The following is a 19,431-nucleotide window of genomic DNA, read 5'->3' as shown; positions in this document are numbered from 1 at the left end:
AAAAGAGAAAATCAAAACAGGGATAAAATAAATCATCAACTCAGCATAAACATGCTGTAAGATGTGGGACATGCTCGGGACACTTCACCCAAATCAAACTGGTTTGCATTAAACTAGGCCTTTGTGTGTGCAGTGCCATATAAATTGGAGCCTGTAATTACTGGAATTAAAAAGGAAGGTTTAAACTGAGAGCTAAGTTAGATGGGATAATTTCAGAGTCTGTGGTATGTGGCCCATATTAGGGCTTTCTAAAAATATCACCCCCACCACCCCATGTATCGGAATGTTTTAGGAGGCCACAGAATGATCCAGCAACTTATCCTGACCACCGGACCACCACACAGCACGGGCTGATTCTGTCTGCTTCTAAACGGTGTCCCTCAAATTAAATACACTCTTTGTGAGAACCGTGTTCTGTCTACTGAGCCATGAGATCTGAAGCTTTCTTTTGCCTTCTTATTTTCCCCAAAGAGATTTGATGGGATGGGAATCAATCTAGAATGGTCACTCCTGAATTCAAACCCATGTTATGTTGCCGTGCGGATAACCTCAGATGATCCTTTACAGTTTGCACAACGCAAATAAAATATATTTGTAGCTTAGCTTTGACGTTGATCCTTAAAAAAAACCTGCTTTACAGCTGGACATTTACATAATATTTTACATGTGTAGGGATAATCCCTTATGATAATATGTGGCAATGACAGGCTAATCCTTTTTCACAACCTGGTTGTTCTAACAAGCGGGAGCGGATGGGGCCTCACCAGGCCTAGCTATAGGCCTCAGCTTGCATTGAGGGGTTGGAAGAAAGGGGAGAACATGGGGGGAGGTGGGGTTTGCTGGCTACCTTCCTTGTCTCGGGGGCCGGTGCAATCGGCAGTAATTGAGATTGATTGGATGTTATTTTTCCTCTTGCAAATGTAGTCCATTAGCTTGGCACATGCATAATCAGTTTAGAGCACAGTTAGCCGAATGTAATCATGTTCCTTGGTGTCTGCTAGCACAAAATCCACTCCAGATGCCAGTTGGCTACGGAAAGATGGGGAGAAAGTGCCGTCACTATCAAACATGGAATCTTAAACTGAGAACGTCCCGACATCCCTTCCTGTATCTTGGTCCTGCTCTATTGAGCACACCTAACTGTAAAATGTTTTCTACTTCCTCTGTTTGCCATACACGCTCGTTCAAAAACTAGTGTTTATCCCCTCAAAAAGTCAGTTTTCATTCTATGATCTGTCCATCAACAGACATATCAGTTTTCTAAGTTGTCTGCAGTTGTTTTATCTCATGTTATGACTGAAATGGAGCAAATGAAATATAAAGACATGTCAGTCTTCTGCAAAGTCAAATAATCCCTATAAATGATAATTGAGGAGTGAAGGGTTTAACATAAATGAAAGGATTAGTTGTTACATGCATTAAGTGTTTCCTTGATTATCCTTCTCAACAAACTGTGGAACGAGAGGCTTGATTATCTCACATTTTAATGATCATGAGTGATGAGATTGACTCCAAATCCTTTTATAATACCAGTTATGTAAGTTTGAAAAACACAAGAAATAAAAAACAGACTCTTTTGTTGTTTTCAAAGTTTAAATCCCTAAAACAAGGGATAGTTTGAAAAGAGAGACTCTTCATGATTTAAAAATTTAATTAGGCATAGTGATATCGTCTAAGCTGCTATGACTTATTTGTGATTTTTTTTTTTTTTTTTTTTTTTTTGGTTTCCTCCAAAACTTTTCTACTTACTATTTTCTCTCTGATCTTGCAATGATGACAGTGAACATGATCAAAGCATACTAAAAGTTGAGTGGAAGAAAAACTATTTTCAGAAAAAGGTGTGTAAAAGATGGGGATTACCATAGGCCTGAATGGATTGTGCTGCAAAGCCCATTCAAAACATTCAGGGTGACTCATAGGCCACAGACTGCATCTGGAGTCGAATCTTCAAGAGGCACAGGCTTATCCAACATAAGAGCTACACTGTCACGTTACTTGTGTTAAGTCTAAAACACATCGCCCTTGAAATAAGACCTGGTGAAATTTAACTGTATAAATAAAGGTGAAAAGAAAATAAACAAGGTGCCAGAAAACTGGCCTTACCTAAATTTGTATAAGTATTATTACAAATTTACTGCTGTAATAATATTGTTCTAAGAAACCAGATTTTTGTTTTTTCTTAGCAGCAAGACATAATCATAGGAATCAGAATAAATCCTTCTGATATAAGAGTATCACTTTTTGGATTGAATCAATAAAATAAATCAGCGGTCAGTGATATTTAAATTTATTTAGATGTACCTGTGGAGTTGAAGTAGATGTTACTCTGTCAAACATCACAGGAAAAAATTGTGGCAGATAAGCGACTGTCCTGAGTGAACTCCCAGGAGAGCCTGGTCTTAATCACTCAGAATTCATGCAAGATGATTGGTAGAAGGAGGATGGATGGACAGGGAGAAGAAAGTGGGGGTGGTGGTGGCGATGGAGGGGGTTTACAGGAGAGTTCGACGGATAGATACTTTGCTAATTATCATGGCTAGCCTATGATTGTTCAGTAATAGTGCTCAGTGGGAAAGGTTGTAGCTGTTCCAGGAAGAGCTGCGCTCTGATTTACTGGTACTACTGCTCTAATAAAGCGTGAGCTGCACATCCTGGGAGACAGCCCATTCTCTTCTTTCACATGCACAAGCGTGTGAACGTACACAAAGAGACGGACAGGCACAGACTCACAACCGATCTAAAATTTAACAGGAATCATAAAATGTATAGTTTTAATCATTCAAAGCAAAGACAGATTTGTAAACACAGCACACCTACAACAAGCCTTATTGTTTACTTGTACAGCTCATAACACGAGGTTCCTTGTGTTGGGTGTCAGAAGTTGCTTACAGGGGATTGAATGCCAGCATCCTCACTCAAAACAGGCTCAGACTTTTTAACAAGAAAAGACTGGCATACATCTTGAAATCAAGGTATTTTGAAGAGGGAAAAGTAAAAGAGGACTGGTAGGGCTTTGTGTTTGGCGAGGTGCAGAGGAAGTTTACAACCTTTTAAGCTTCCCCTCCTCAGGAAGGCCAAGGAGGGGGTCAGGGATTGACCCGTAACACAGCTGTTGCTGCTGGTTGCGTTAATTGTACACACAAAAGCCGAACAGAGGTTATTCCTGAGACTAACACATTGATAGTGAACAAAAATAAACAAGACGCGCACAGAAATCTGTTGTTTTCCCATGAAGCTTCTATTATTTTAGCAGTTCTCCTAAAAAACTATAATAGTTTAAACTTATTGTAATTTTGTTTTGCTTTCTTTGGGGAAATGTGCCAGAGTACTCTGCTCTCTGCTAACGTGTTAGAAATCTGGTGATCCTGCTATCGGAGTGCGATCAGCAGAAAGGGGTGATTGGTGTTTAGGAAAGGAAAGGAATAGGAAACAATGTTATATTAACTGGTGCGACTGAGATCATCGCTGATCAAGACAGAGATAAGCGCCACTAAATGTGGATAGTTTTATCAACATCAGCAGTGATGCATGATGTAGAAATGCAGTTTGTGAATCCCACCATATTCCTCTTAGGTTTACATAAAAGCGTCTTTCTCTAATTCATGTCTTCTGGAAAACTAATATTTTTCCTTAGTAAATATTTCTGTGGCTCGTATCTTCACAATTGTTTCAGCGAATGAAAGCGTCAGCGTGCAAAGGTGCAAGAAAAAAACAATTTACCATGGGAAACATGTCTGAAAGAAGACAGATGAGTAGTCTGATGTGTCTAGGATTAAAAACTTCCGATCATTGTCACTATGCTCTGATCTGAGCGGTACGGATGCATCTGATTACAGCAGTGTTTAGCTCCTCACAGCAGACTGACTGCTGTGATGGCAGTCCCACATACAGCGGAATATGTGTCTCTTCTTTCAAAGCATCAAACAGGGATTTTGTGCGTTTAGAAACTGATGTCTCCATGCTGTGTTGCTATCAGTTCTCAGAAACAGTTGTCTGCTCGTTGAAGAAAACTGCTATTTAAACACTTTTTTTTACCAAAGTTTTTTTTTTCTTCTTTTTAATTAAATCAACAAGTCTGTCTTCCAACAAGAAAATGGATAGTGCTATCTACTCTGCAGTGTTGTTCTTATGACAAACCACAGAATTAAGTTTTGTTTTGGAGAAACTTTTCCCTGCACTTACTGGAAGCTCTCTGTTTCTAATCTTGTACAATAGCTTTACCTGAGTCTATGCTGTACAGACGTTACACGTTTCAGTCAGTCTCCTCTAGGCAAAATTTCCACAAAATCCCCATTTCTATTCCCTGGGAGATCGTGTCCATGTTGTGTTCAATGCGACATCCGAGTCTTACTTGAGTTTATAGATTTGTTGGCAAACTGCAGTACACAAAGTGTCATTTAATGAATTACTTTAAAATGAAATAAACTGTATTTTTTTCCCCTTGTTGTTGTCATTTGGGCTCAGCCAAAAACTGTAGATACTAAATAATTACAATTTCTGGAAGATTCATGGATCAATACTTAGATGAGTTCAGATGTATTTTTGAGATTTCAATTGGAGATCTAGAGGGCTTTATAAATCAAATGTATTACAATGATTATTATTTATTATTATTATTATTACTATTATTATTATTAATTTCCCTATCTTGAGATTAACTTTTTGTCCATCACTATTTTATTTTGTAGTTATTCAAATTTAGCACCCAGACAACTTTTATTGAGATTTTCTTAGATTAAAATAGTTGGAGACGCGAATCACAGTTTGGTTTCTTTCCATTTTAAGAAATAGAACAAAGTTCAAATGACAGATACTCCTTTTAGGAATCTGCATTTTATGAACAATGACAAAAGCTGATTTGACGAGTTCAACTTGCATGCACTTTTTTTTAAAACAGCTCATAATAAAAATGCTGAGAACAAGTTATTTTGAAGTCAAGTTAATTTCATCCTTGTTCAATATTTGCATTATACATGTAAGAAAAGACAATCGTACAAATATATTTAAGGTGACTTAAATGTAAATTTTCAGAATAAACTTTGGCAAATTGACTGAAAGAGTATATAAAATGTGTAGGAGACCTCTACTATGTACCTTAAACTAAACTTAGAAATTGTGTAAAGGTAAAGCATGTGTAAAAAAAGATGCATTATTTTATTGCTTAGTTATCACAGGATGGCTGAAGCTCCTGTCGTCTGCCAGAAGGTGCTGACTCAGAAGTTAACACAAGCAATTGGCAGGTAAATGCGGCAATGATGAGGCTAGGTGGAGGTTCCTCTGAATGTATTTAGCTCCTAAGCTGCAGGGATGGAGAAAGTGAGGCAGACAAGCCTGCCGGCTGTGTGCCATCAATACATCAGTGGCTTAGCCACCAGATTAATGGCCTCAGAGTGGTCAGAGCCACAAAACTACTCAGTTCTAAGGACTGTGTTCAGTAGAGCTGTACATAAAGGGAAGTTCAGTTAAAGAGACAGATGAATAGAGGAGGAAGTCTTGGCTGCAGGAATGAGTACATGGGGACCCATTCTCTCTGGGTTTGGCATTTTGGGTAGAGTCATGGGAGGGATAAATCTTAGATATGGATAGATATGTTCCCCTGCTTTTTTCACTTTCCTGAACTTTTCTCGCTCCACTTCTATTCACAAAAGTTTCTGTAGCTAATGGAGCTGAAATCTATGTATCTTTTTTTTCCCACCAATGGGTTTTAGACCTTGTGTGAGAGGATGATGATGATGTGAAGGGCTATTGAATGTAACGCAAATTCCTTTTTTCCTTTGTGTCAACATGACCAAAGTCTGACCCTTAAAAGAGTGTCACAGTCAAGAATTTTTATTTGAAATCTTGGAGCCTCTGGCTCTTCTTTGAAAATTGAATAGCCATCTCTTCCTGAATTTCATGGCTCTGGTTGTCCATCCATGTTTTGCCTAATTGCTGTGTGCTGGAGTCCAGTGAGGGAGTTGTAAATCTCCCGGTGTTATGCAGACAATGTTTTTTCCAGATGGAGAAGAAAAGATTTCATCCTTTTGTAATTAAGCGGTGCAGGCCAGGGTGTCATGCGGTTTTTATTAGGAGCTCTGGAAAAATTGTTTCCCACCTTGTTTTCTCATTATGCCTTTTATTCCTGAATACAAAAGATGGATAAACTAGAATATGGAAACAAAAGACTTTGCAAAGAATATAATACATTTAACAAAATGTATATTATATGAAAAGAACAATACAGGATTGTGAAAGTTAATGTGTGGTGAAGACAAAAGACAGACTTATTGTTATGGTGCTAAAGCTAATGCTTGGTCTCCCCAAAGATGAAGTAAATTTTAATTAGATGAATACTTGCAAATGTTAACTTTAGCAACAATTTCATCTAGACTTTAACTGATTTATTTCTCAAGTAAGGTGAAGGATAGTGGACGGTGAGAGGTGAGACTGAAAGATGTCCTTAAATGTTGGCGACAAGAATGTTCTTTAGCTTCTCAGGAGCAGAGATACTTTATGGTTCGAACATTCCTTTATGACACCCTGATGCCCAGAATAGACTCAGTGGTGTTTGAAGAAAAAAGAGAGATTAACTACCCTGCCTGTAAGCCCCTCCCAAGCATATCATCTCTCATCTATACTCACCTTAACCTCAGCTTGCTTCATTTTTGTGGCGAGCCTCAGTATAATGCTGTGACACTGTTTCACAGTCCTTTGTTCTGCAAGTTCTAGCCGTTTTGAACATTTGTCATTTATTAAGTCCTATTTCTATCTCCTCCTTCATGAGGATCTCCAGTGGACATTTAAGACGCTGTCCTATATCACACTTCAACATCCATTTTCTCCATGACCCATAAACTGCTTTTTTTATTATTATTTTTTAGCAATGTCACCAGATTCACTTGACAGTTTTCCCTTAAAATGAATGCCTAATAAATTAAATTTGGATTTCACATTTAGGTGGACAGTTTCTCTCACAAACTAGGAATTTCCCTAAGTTATCCTTCCTTGAAATAAATCATGTTAAACTAATCTGAGCCATAAGGACAGCCTGTGCAGCTGCAGATGAAATGAGAACTCTGGGAGCTGTTAAAGTTTGGACATGAAATTGTGAGATCTGGAATGCAAATGATTATTCAAATGATCAGTGTTTAATTTGCATGCAGAAAGCCATAAGGGAGAGGGAATCTTATTAAGTTGTGTAAAGCAAAATATTGTATTATTTGTTTATGTTTCAGAAGTGAAAATGTATTAATTTCCCTATTCCAGTGGGGCCAAAATATCTCTTTCTGAATATCTCTCCATCTCTCTCACACACACCCACACGCATTGACAAAGACTTCACCAAACTAGTATGCATCCATTTTAATGATCAAACCTACAAGAAAATGTTTTTGATGGGAAATCTGGAAAGTTTCACAGAAATAATAAATATTTAACTATAATAAAATGTCAAAATGTTATTATTGAAATGCCAGTTATTAGACAATAATTAGGCTTCAATCTTAAAGACTCAAGAATTTTTAAAAAGAAGATTAATTAGAATAGTAAATTACTGAAGAATCATATCCGATATTTATACTCCTCTGTCATCTTGTCTTCCAGATCAGCATAGATTTTCTTCTAATTTTCCTCCATTTATAGCCTAATTTGCTGATTTTAGTTTTTGCTGTCAAACCTGACTTGTTTATCTCAAATTTTTAGGATAAACTTGCAATAAGTCTTTTGGTCTTTTGGACTGATTTTTTTTTTATGTCAAGCGTTCTTACTTTTCTTTTTAAATTGTTAGGTTAGAACTGTGACTGAGCTGCAGATTTAAGTTGTAGATGACACCTGTGACTGGATAATAGAAGATGGATCAAATCATTTGTTGTGGGCCCTGTTTTGATAATTTATCACAGGAAAACAGAGTGGCTTATGGCATCAAAACCGCCACAATCAGTGCACATAGTTGAAAGAGATTAGCCCTTCCATCTGGAAGGGAGGTTAGGGCTTTTTTTAAATGAGAGATCCAGCGTTGGAGTATTCCCAGTATTCAACTTAACTTTTAAATCATTAAACATGATGAAGCCATCTCCCCAAAGTCAGAGGTTTATATACGAAAATCAAACACCATCTGCCATTTCTGATCAGACCCAACAGCCATCAGGCCGGGGTTACCAAGGCAGAACAGGGAAAGCCATTAACTGCCAATCACTGCATCGATCGACAAGCCAGTCCAGCACTACCACCCCGTCCCAACACCCGCGCCCAACCTCTGCCCATGGACACACACGCGCACTTCATCAGCCTTTACTGTACAGTGAACACGTGCACGAACAGATGCATCCAGGCTTGCCTTCTCTGGCTTTGGGCCGGTTTGTATCTTCTTTTTTGCTTAAACTATGTTATCTCTGAATTATCTTTTGTCTAGATTGCATGATCAACATTGTGCACAGCTCAGATAAAGTCAACCTCGCTTTCTAAAGTATCGGATCAGCACAGAATGTGTGGTTGAAGGACAGTCAAGATGCTGTGCAAAAGAACTTTCTTTACAGCCATAGTTTTTTTTTACGATTTTTATTATCAAAATTTATCTCAGGAAAGTCCAGTGCCTCATCGGAATAGGAATGTGTGCTTCGCTCTGGTCAATCTCTGTCCACGTTTTTGAAGTCAACCTTTAGATAAAAAAGGAACTAATAGAGCCAGTGAAGGGCAAAAAGGAAAGAAGAAGATTGATTTTTTTTTCTCTTTGCCATTTTCAGTACTATTGCCAGAGCAGAGGGTCATTAGAAGAATATTTTCCTACTTCCCAGTTTAATAGAGATGCTGTATATCAGAGTGATCTGGATCAGAGGTCAGGGCAGGGGGAGCAATTAAAGAATATAGATCCAGAAGCTTGGAGCCTGCTCCATTGTGTACGTGTCGTTGGCAGAAATGGACAGGTGAGCTAAAGAAGAGGCAGAGGCTGTTTGTATTGAACACTGTGGTATTAATTTATTGAATTTTGTTACTGAGAAATATTACATTAGTTCCAAGCACAATTCCTTTTACATGCACACCTTTTGGCTTGTGCAGTATGCTCTCACGCCGTCAATAATAATTTACAATTTCCCATAAACGAGACCACTGATGAGTGATGTTTTCCATCTTTAATTGTTTATTTTTTTTTATTCATAGCAAATGGATTGTCTTTTTTCTCTTTCTTGGTTTTGGTTTGGTCGGCCCTCTCTGGGGTCGCACAATATCCAGAGACGGAGCAGATATGATGGATGTGGCCTGGGGCCTATGTGCTCGCTCTGCGTCTGCGGTGGCCTCATCATCGGCCACATGGGGGGAGGGTGGAGAGGGAGGCAGAGAGACACAAACCAGACCAGCCATTTTCTTCATTCTGCTCATAAATATTTGTGTAACCAATTTATAAACAGCAGAGCGAGAGAAGAGATCAAAGTGAACTCTAACGCCTATATCTAAAACGAGGGGTTTTCAGCTATTTGCACAATGTGCTCATATCTACACAGGCCAAAGCAACGGGTTACAGTGTGTCTTTGCAAGAACTGAGAAACAGGGATAATAACAGAGTAAGATTCTTCTTTTCTGGTAAAATGAACTAGTTTTGTTTTCTACGACCATATAACCAAGTCGGAGCCACATCTCACTGACACCGTAAACCTCATTCCACTGTATTACTTTTTAAAAAGATTTTATGCCACCCTGCGATATCACGAGAGACAAAAGAGATAAAACAGAGGGACAAAAGAGATAAAATATGCAGAAGATCTCAAGAACTGAAATGATCTGAAAGCCAGCTGTGCCACTGCACAGCTGGTTTTTGGACCATAAGCCTCCTTACTGAGTCGTCAAAATATAAAACAAACGTCATAATTTATTTCAGTAACCCTACAAACAGATGCTGACAGAATTAGCTCTGTTACAAACAAGCAGAGTTTATGAGTGCCATGAGTAGCTGATCTGATATCAGCGTCAGCTCTGATGGAAATGGGAGATTACCAACAGGATTTGCATGTGACAATATTAAAAGTCTGATAGTTTTCGAGAACTGAGTTTAAAATGATGTTTGTGGATGAAGGATAAAGATACAGGTGAGATCATAATAACAATAATGATTTTATGTTTTTCATGAGGTAATCTGACGTTTTATTAATCTTAAAGCTCTGTGTTTTAAATACGCTTTTTAAAAAATTATGCAGTCAAAAAAGTAAAGCTATTATGTGATTTAAGCTTGGTGGTGGTGATATTTTGAGTGGATGTTGGCGCTGCCCACCCAACTCCCCTTTGTCTGACCCAGTTCAATATTGGCAGTGGTAATTAAACCAAATTATTAATGCCTACACTTGCATTGGTAGATCCTGAATTAACTGGTGTTAAACAAGTTAATTCAGGTAATTCAGTTCCAGTCATATGAGTTATGACTGGAACTGGTTGGTGGAAATATCCACTTAAAGGGTCAAGTTGGTTGATAGTTTCTTTTACCCTTTAAGAGTCTTACACATAAGTCCCAACATTACTCATTGACCTGAAAATTGCTTTGGCATTACTTTGCCTCTATTACAAAATAGATCAATCTAGAGAATTCCTTTATTGAAGGTACATTTGTAAGAGCAACTGTGAAAAAGGGGATTTTGTGAGGAGAAAAGAGACAGCTCTGGTTTGGCTGTGACAATCTGCATATGTCTGGTATAAACAGGCTTTACATAGCTTCATATGCAAACATGAACAGAAAAAATAATGACGCATTCATCTCTTCCCAAATCGCTAGTTCTACAGATCCCATTCCATCTCAGTACACAGCTTCATTATTCAGCTTTATGCAAATATGAGATGGCAAAAGTTGTTCTGTTTTGCTTACCTGATTAAAAACTTTTCTCAGAGGCAGATGTAAAAGCCAATAAGACGATGTATAACACGTCTTATACATTGTCTTATGTATAAGACGTATATGACGATGCTGTGGCAAGAATTCAGCTTCATTACTTTTTGTTAGGTGGTTTATCTTGTTCTACTATTATTTTCTGTTGTTCTTCACTTATATGTTCTTAACTTGTTGATTTGTGGAACAGTAGATGATCTGAATTGGTGTTTCCTGTTAAGATTCTCTGCACCAGAGCTTTATACATCTATATTTACCAGCTGTTAGCTAAACTCCGTCCTCTGTGCCGTCTCTATAGTGGGTAATTCCGATCAGGTAGGCAGGCATTGTAGGAGGGCGTTAGACTGCAGAAAGTTTTCCCCCCATGGTGTGTCTGAGCTTCTGTGCGGTGAGTTCAAAGTCCTGCTGAACATCAGAGGGCTGATGCTGAGTGAGGCTGACTAGCTGCAGCCTGTGGTCTGGGAAGGGTTACTGAATTATTACTGATGGTTTCAGGGGTAACTGTCCAACCACATGACCGGGGAATATTAATCATTTATTTGATTGTCCGCATGTGCTGATTAATCAAATTGAGTCGGATCTAGAGGATTAACTACTTTATTATTACCCCTGTAAGAACAGATAAGAGGTAAGACTATAAAATATTTTATTCCATTCATCATTTATTTTTAGATCCCTGCTGATGATGGAGAATTAAAAACTTAGGCGAAATTAGGCAGAACAGCAACACAAGGAAGCTGTTCAGGGAGAAAGATAGAGGTTTGATGTGAAACGGGGAAATTTCTCTCCGCAGGGTTTAGTATTTCTGAAGATGAGGGGAAGAGGCACGGCTTATTACTGAAAAATGGCACAGAAAGAAAGTTAAGCGGCTGGGAGGGAGATGCTGGAGAGAAAAAGGGGGCGGAGAGATATGAGGAACAGGAAGTTAATGGGAAAGTGATAGCTGTCTCCACCTGGAGTACAGCCTGAGCTGTGTGTTAGGAAGGGAGGCAAAGCAAGGGAAAGAAGGGAGCTTCTGCAGCTGACTCCTTTTCTGTACTCTGGTTTGGGTAAGTTTGTCTCTCACACCACGTATAGCTAGTTAAACTTATCCAACAACGGCTCTTTTTCCTGTTTACCTCACTCACTATCTGTGCAGTATATAAATTCTCAATCTGCCAACTGTTTAATGTGTTATGTCATGTGGTAATGCCTTTGATTCCAACATGCCTCCGTTTGTAAATACAAGAGGCACTCAAAAGGCTGTGGTTTCTTTACAAGCATGGCGCCCCCGGCACTTTGGTTGGGAATGCATTGAGAGAGAGAAGGATTGAAAGAGTGAGGGAGGGAGCGAGAGGTGGTTGGAAACTGTATACACTTCCCGTTGCTCCTCTGCCAACCCCTCTCCCGGCTGCCGCTGGTTGTGCAGGCAGGCGCTGAGCAAGAAATGTGAGAAGGAGGAGTATGTCCTCTCTCCTGACTAAACACAGCACCTTAATTATGCACTTTTCAGCAGGTTTTACCTTTAACACTTTCCTCCCGGGGTTGAGATTAGTGCTCACCATGCTTGATTTACTGCACAATTACTGAACAAGAGTTCTGCCTAATCAATAAACAGGAAGAGGAAAAGTGGTAGTCTTTGATGTATAGTTTTAAATTTCTTGCACGATTGAGCAGAGTATATGGTGTGGCAGCTGCGGGGAAGCTTGGGTGCAATGCCAGTCTATGAATTAACTTCTCTGCCAGCTGTACATCTTTGTGTTATAACACAGAATCTCTAATGTTTATGGCAGGTACCATACTATTGAGAAGTGTTTCAAAACTGTAGTATGGACTACATAAGGTATGGACAGGTTGTAATATTAATTCATAAAAGAGAAAAAATAAACAATTACTGCAGCTGCTTGATGAGCTAAATAGTTAAAGAAGTGTGCTTGGAATTGATTGTACATTGAAGTTAGTTTTAAGTTAGTTGTTTGAAAAATACACAGAAAATCTGGAAATCAGCACATTTCTTTTTTCAAAACTCATCAACAAATCACTGATTTAAAAAAAAAATCACTTTAAATATGACTAAGTCCCTTACAAGGAATCAAGTTTAAACTTTGAACAAAGTAAAAAGAGCAAACAGTGCCACCAACACCCCATCTTGTTTTGCTGTTGCCCACCACAAAAAGGTTATTCTTAATATACTCTGTGTATATTTTCTAAAATTTCTGATGAAGAAGAAACATTGGTCATATTTGCATCATAATAATCTATACCAAACTTCTTTTGAGTACCACTAAGGGCACAGAAAAAGTGTAACGTTGGTGACACTGTGGCCAAGTGTCACCAACGAGAACCACAACTTTACAAAGTAGTCATAAACTCTTTGACCACTCTGAAAAACATCTCTTTTGTTAGTGCAGATTGTGTTAAAAATAAAAATAAAAATTATAAAAAGGAGAAAGAGAGAGACAGAGAAATCTCTTGTTTTGCCTTTATATGCTCTATATTTGATGAAGCCACCAGAATGACCTCTGTGATGACACTTCCTAATGGCATTTGGAGTTATTTTAGGAAGCTTCAGCTGACTGTTCATCAACACTTTCTGGGGCTTAAAAAGCTTTTTGCCTGCCTGGCCAAAGCAATATGACTCGTCCAATTAGCCTGGTTTGTGTTCGATTTTTAGTTATGACAACTATATCTTAGCAGCAAGTATAAAGCACTTGGAATGATGAGGGTTTAGGTTATTGATGCTTAATTGATCATTCTGATCAATAAGAACTTTTGTGTTTATTTTCTATGTAAAGTGATTTTTTTCAGCTAATGAATAGGCCAAGCACAGACTCTGTAAGAAATCTGTGTTATTAAAGCAATGTTCATTACTGACACACCTGTGCATGTTCATACAAAGAGTATTTTCAGCACAGCATATGGATTTATTGTGAATGCTATTATCAATCTGAAAAGTTTTTTTTTTTTTTTTTCCCCAGTTGGAGTTTGGATTCTTCTAGTTAATTTATAATGGTTTCAAGACTTTAGGAATCAAAACAAGGACATTAAAAGACTGATTCCCAAATGTTTTGCTGAATGAAAGGAACCACTCATTTAGTTTGCATCTTCCTAGTTAAAAGTAGGAAGGAGTTAATAGGTGAAATGGTGGGTGTTTACTTTTTGAGCTGCTTGATGAACCCTCCATCAAGGTACTTTTCGTACCATGATGAGGAACCCACATATTCACCTGCTTTGTATACTCACCTCCACTCAACCCCACTCATTAATTTTCATTTTAAGAAGAAGACCTCTCAAAGGGCACATTGCTCCTTTTGTCAGTGTAGTGCTGCTAATAAAGATAGCTGCGTACGGCTGGGTTAAATATTGACACAGGCTGAGCACATCATCACTGTTCTTAATTAGCTGGTGTCTCTAGTAAGGCTGTGCGAGGGCAGTGCATGAAAAACGAAACATTTCCCCCACATGAAATCTCGCACCACCCTCCTCTCCTCAAAACATATTTCTATGAATTTTACATAAGAAAGGATACGGGATAGTCAGAAAACATACAGTGTTACAGCTATCACAGCCTTATTGCATAGCCTGAAGCTGCAACCAATTATGTGTTAATGAAATATTTACAATACCAAACTGAGAACGCCAGGGGTGAGAGCGAGATAACACAAGCCTGAGGAGACTAGATTCTGTGTCTTCTCTCCACTCCACTGTTTTGTCTGTATGAAAGGTAGAACAGGAGATTGGCTAATGACAAAAGGATCACGAGGAAGAATGTGGGTGCAGCTGCTGTTTAGAGGGTTTTTCAGTCTCCCCTACTGCTGTGGAAACATTCAGTAGGCCTTAAGAAAGAAACAGGTAGCTGCAATAGTGACTCACTGAATGTCCAAGTCAGGCATGTCCAGATTCACCCCTCCAGTCCATGATTTCAACTGGCAACTCTCACAGGATGTTGGCATGTGGATCTGCATTCACTGCAGTGTGTGATGTTTGTTCTCAAGGACTAATTGTGTTTGGGTAAAGTTCCTGCTCTGAATTTAATTCTCGCTGACTGCATTAGTCATTACAAGTGGTGTTTGCTTGTATCTTAATCCAACACCCTGCCAACCCATGATTCCCCGTCTCTGTTTCTTTTTCTTAAAACTATCACCAAACTCTCTGTCATTCTTCATTTCCATCTAACAAGTTTTGTACTTCTCACATATGAAGCGCCTTAGAAAGGTGCTGCATCTACTGTATTCCGAGGAAGTGACTAATAACTCATATTCTACTAAAAGTTTAGCTTAGCTACAGTTGTTAATAAACACAGTCATTAACCTCTCCAAACAGCTCTAAATACTGGTGTTATGCTTTTGTTGCAACCTGACAATCCTCTAGATTTCAAGGAAGTTATGCATGCAGATGAAAACTGATGGCCTTCCTGTTCATTTTAATTCTGTATTGACTAACTGCATTTGCAATACAAATGTATTGTTTTGCAAATAATACATTTCTCTTGAGGCTATGTCAAGTTATTGTATTCCCAGAACTTGGATGTCTTGGCCCAATTCCTTATATTTGTCTAAGAGTAGCATATATTTAGATAATGGAAATGTCTGTTTGATAGCTCTCTTGTTTGTAACTTAAAAAAAGAAAAAGAAAACCTCAGAGTTAGGGCTCTGAGGTGTCATGTTTGTGCTTGAGGATTTTGAAGTAGTTTTTTTTCTTCTTAAGAAAATTAAAAAGTGTATAAAGTGATTATTTCACTTTGGTGCATTAATAAACTCTTGAGTGTTTCTTAAATCTCAACCTTAATTTGACAAATTGAACCATCTGATTGTCTTAGTTATGAGGGAAGTTAGGATGGAGTTGGCTTGAGGAAAAAAAATCCTGAAATATTGGTTTGACTATGTTGTGTGGTCATGACATATGTATCATGACTGAAAGAAGACTTGGTTTCAAACATAGAAATTACATTAGATTTCTATGTTTTTAAAATGGAGAGCAGCTCTCCAGGGAGAGGTTTGATTAGAAAGGAGTCAGTTGCACTGGCTTGTGCATTTTACCAGGATGCCTCTTGGGCTCCTTTCTTTGAGGGTTTTCCAGGCACGCCCCAAAAAGGCAGAGACTCTGAGGTAGACCTAGAACATGCTGGAGGGACTGTAAATCAAATTTGCCGAGGGGACATGTTGCAATCCCCCAAAATGAACTGGCAAGGCCTGGATGGATGCTTCTGGCAATCCAATAATAGTCAAAGAAAATTTCCTCAAGTCAAAGCTCTAACTCTAAAAGAAAGAAGTTATATATTATGGTATCTCAATATGTCAACATTACTATCTGCTCCAGTATCGTAAAATATCTTTCTTTTGTGTGCATAGGGAGTAATTGACTCTGCTGTCCAAAAATGGAGCTCATTACAATTTGCCTCACCTGGTTTTCAGGTGGCACCTTGACACTACACATGTCAGAAAGTGCTTGTAGCAGTAGATGTGGTACCCCATGACTCCACCCTGCTTTCTCCACCTGCAGGTAATCTGGTTGTACTGCAGTTATGGCAGGCTCCTCCCAGCATGGATTTCATAAAAACTCCAGGAGGTTAAACTGTTAATTAGCTACTGAAAGAAGAGGCCAGCAGCTTGCTGTTAATTTGTTTCACTCTCTTCTTTCTTATTAAAAAAAATAAAAATAAAAAAAAAAATGCATAAATAATAATAATAAAAAAAAAACAACATTATTTCCTGCCTGTTTTGGAGTCATTTCTATATGTCACAAAAGCTGGTCCCTGCTCATTAGACGGGAGAAATGTGTTTATCCAGCTATGATTAAAAGTGTACATTATGTATGTAGAGCCATGCTTATCCAAATGTTCTTAATGAGAGAGACCCTAGGCGCCAGTGTGGGGCTCCTGTGGGCATAGACCCAGGCTCGTTATCACTACACAGGGCATTGATCTCTCAACCGCCTGCTTGCTTATCCTCCCTCTCCTCAGCCTTTCAAAAACAGCGAGCTGCACATGAATTATGTGGACACATTGATCAGCTGATTGAGAGCTATTGTTTAGAGGCCTGGGTCATAATTGAAGGAGGGATTACCCAACTCTTATTTTGTGTGTGCATGTAGGAGAGTGTATTACTCAGCTCCTTGTCACAGCACACACTCCCCTTAGCTCACCTTAGACTTGCAGTGGCTGCACAAATGTTCGCACACACTTGGACACGCGGAGCACATATGCTTGAACCTACACAATCAACGTGGCCCAAATGACTGGCTACATTGATTGCCTTCCATCTGCAATTATGTTCCCATTGTTTACTTTGCAGCATCTTACTCATTCAAATGGAATTCAATAATTATTGCTTTATTTAATGTAAAAGTAAGTAAGAGTGGAGGGTGTGGAGCACCAATAGCTGTGCTGTCTTTAAGTGTGTCCATGACCACCCCTCTAAAAAGGACTTTGTTTCTATGCTTAATGTTAAGTAATTCTCTCCTTGGACATCTAGAGTTATCCATCTTTACCTTTCTAATTTTCCTAAGGCCACAGAGGTCCGTTCCGTTTCTGTATCCACTCCAGGAGACAAATATACAGGCTGTTTTTATCCACCGGTAGTGATGGATCATTTCTGTAGTAAAGGAAGCAACATAGCACATTATGGGCTTTGAGACACAGGGACAGGATGCAGTGGAGGGGTGGCTGGGATTAAAGAGCAAAGGGAACGAAAGGACACGGGTGGGGATGAGGTTCAGGAAGCGGTAGGTATGCAGTTTATGCCTGGAATACACAGTCTCCTTAAGCCACAACCTAACTTTTAGGCGTGTTGTAACTCGCTGTGCCTAATTCAAAGCAGCCAATGTACTTGGCACCCAGTGGGGGCCTTTGTGGTTTAAGCTGTTGTTCGTGCTGCTGGCAGACAGAACATCACCAGCCAAGACTGCAAGAACTCACTGCTTCTAGTCACTGCTTTGCTAAATAACCAGCTTGTGTTCCAGGGGAATCCCGGTGCACAAGCTATGATAATCAAGATCCCAGTGGATTTCTGTGAATGGACTTACTCACACATGCACACGCGCACACACGCCCACACACGCACGCACATACATAAATTGGCTGACTAACTTTCTAGGTATTTCTTTTGATTAAACTATTCTCAGCTCTCTATCTATTTGGTCATACCGACAAGGCATATTTTCTTCTGCTTCTTGTTTTCAACATTGCAGAACGCTCTGCCTTGTCTTCCTTCATAGAGAATAACAGTTATGTCATACTTTATAACTACCGCTATGACCTCACTGTGGTCACATAACAAAAGGTGCTGTATGACTTATTCCAACAGGAAGTCAAAATCTGATTCGTACCTCTGTGATTTCAATAATATAATTTTCTCATGCCTGCCCTGTTACAGTACTTTGCACAGCGTCAGGTGTGAATTGTAGCTTTCTAAACCATGTATGCCTCTCATAAAATGCCCGTATGCATGTGCCCACACATACACACACAGTCAGAGGAGAGCTTTTAGTGCTGAGAATCAGGGAGACAATTACAAAGCAATATCCAAGCAGATACTCGCTGGCTCTCACTGGGAATTTGGCAGCTCTCTTGGAATTGATAGCTATTTAGCTCACAGATAGTAATCTGTTTTAATGCATTAATTTTGTATTAACAGCACTGCCACATTTAATGGTGGAAATTAGGCTATGATCATAATGGCATGTGACTGTGAGTGTGTTTTTGTGTGACTGTGTGTGAACAGTCCTGATGCTCTTTTTGTCTATACTTTTGCATGTGTTTGTTGCAGGCACGTGCTATATTACCGGCTCCTTTGGGAGCCATTCTTTGAAATTACCGGCTTTCTTTCTCCCTTCCACCCTTCCAGTAATACCCCCTTAATCTTGTATTAGCTGGACTCTCCCAGCAACCACACTATTCTGTGTTAAAGGTGCACTTTTACTTTGCATTTAAGTGGCTGGAAATGCAGATGTATGCCGTGCCCTGGGTGGGTGTCGTAACTGATACAGGCATGTGTATGCCCACTCAGAGGGCAAGGAGCAGCATGGAGTTGTGAGAGAGAGGATGGGGTGGTACCCACACCGCCCCTGTCCCTCTTTACCTGAAAAAGCACAGAGCACTGCTTCAGCCTCCACAATGAGAGATGAGGGCCGTCATCAGGGAGAGAGGTTTAAAATGCCTCGATTGCAATTTTAGACCATGGAGATAAAATAAAGCTGAGAACCGGACCTTCTCACACTATGAACACCTACAGTGCCTTGGAAAAATATTGACACCCCTTGAACTTTTTGTTACAAGTACTGTACAAATGCCAGTACTTTACTGGGAGTTTATTTAATAGACTACTAAAAGTAGTACATAATTCTGATGTGCAAAGAAAGGGAGAAATAATGCAACAAGAAGCCTCAAAGTTGGAGCATTCATTTGTATTCAGTCTGCTTTGATCTTGTACCTCGTAATAAGAATCTAATGTAGTCAACTTATCTCAGTGTAAATGCAGCTGTTTTGGTTCTGGAATCTGTTGTGGTCAGACCAAGAATTACCTTTTTGTTCCTTATGCAGAGTTTCCCTTCCCATCGGAAACTGAAACCATACATCACTGTTGACACAGACTCGCACTGTGAAGCAT

The 19,431-nt window shown here is 39.2% G+C and overlaps 1 protein-coding gene across 3 annotated transcripts in view; it reads left to right on the top strand.

Moving 5' to 3' along the window:
- The window catches only part of zfhx3b (zinc finger homeobox 3b), a 222,404-nt gene that overhangs the window by 139,519 nt on the left and 63,454 nt on the right, over positions 1-19,431 (top strand). Inside the window, exon 1 of one of the 3 annotated variants that reach the window (XM_055036978.1) lies at positions 11,478-11,895. The exons of the other annotated variants lie outside the window; for them this stretch is intronic. The gene's annotated coding sequence lies outside the window, so the exon portion shown is untranslated. Of the gene's footprint in view, positions 1-11,477; positions 11,896-19,431 lie in introns of those variants that run through there. 3 annotated transcript variants of the gene reach the window in all.

This window comes from Poeciliopsis prolifica, unplaced genomic scaffold (genome assembly GCF_027474105.1).
Source record: "Poeciliopsis prolifica strain line A6 unplaced genomic scaffold, Auburn_PproV2 SCAFFOLD011, whole genome shotgun sequence".
Lineage (NCBI taxonomy): Eukaryota > Metazoa > Chordata > Actinopteri > Cyprinodontiformes > Poeciliidae > Poeciliopsis > Poeciliopsis prolifica.
Note: the sequence above shows the minus strand (reverse complement) of the source record. Positions and strands in the feature narration are given on the sequence as shown.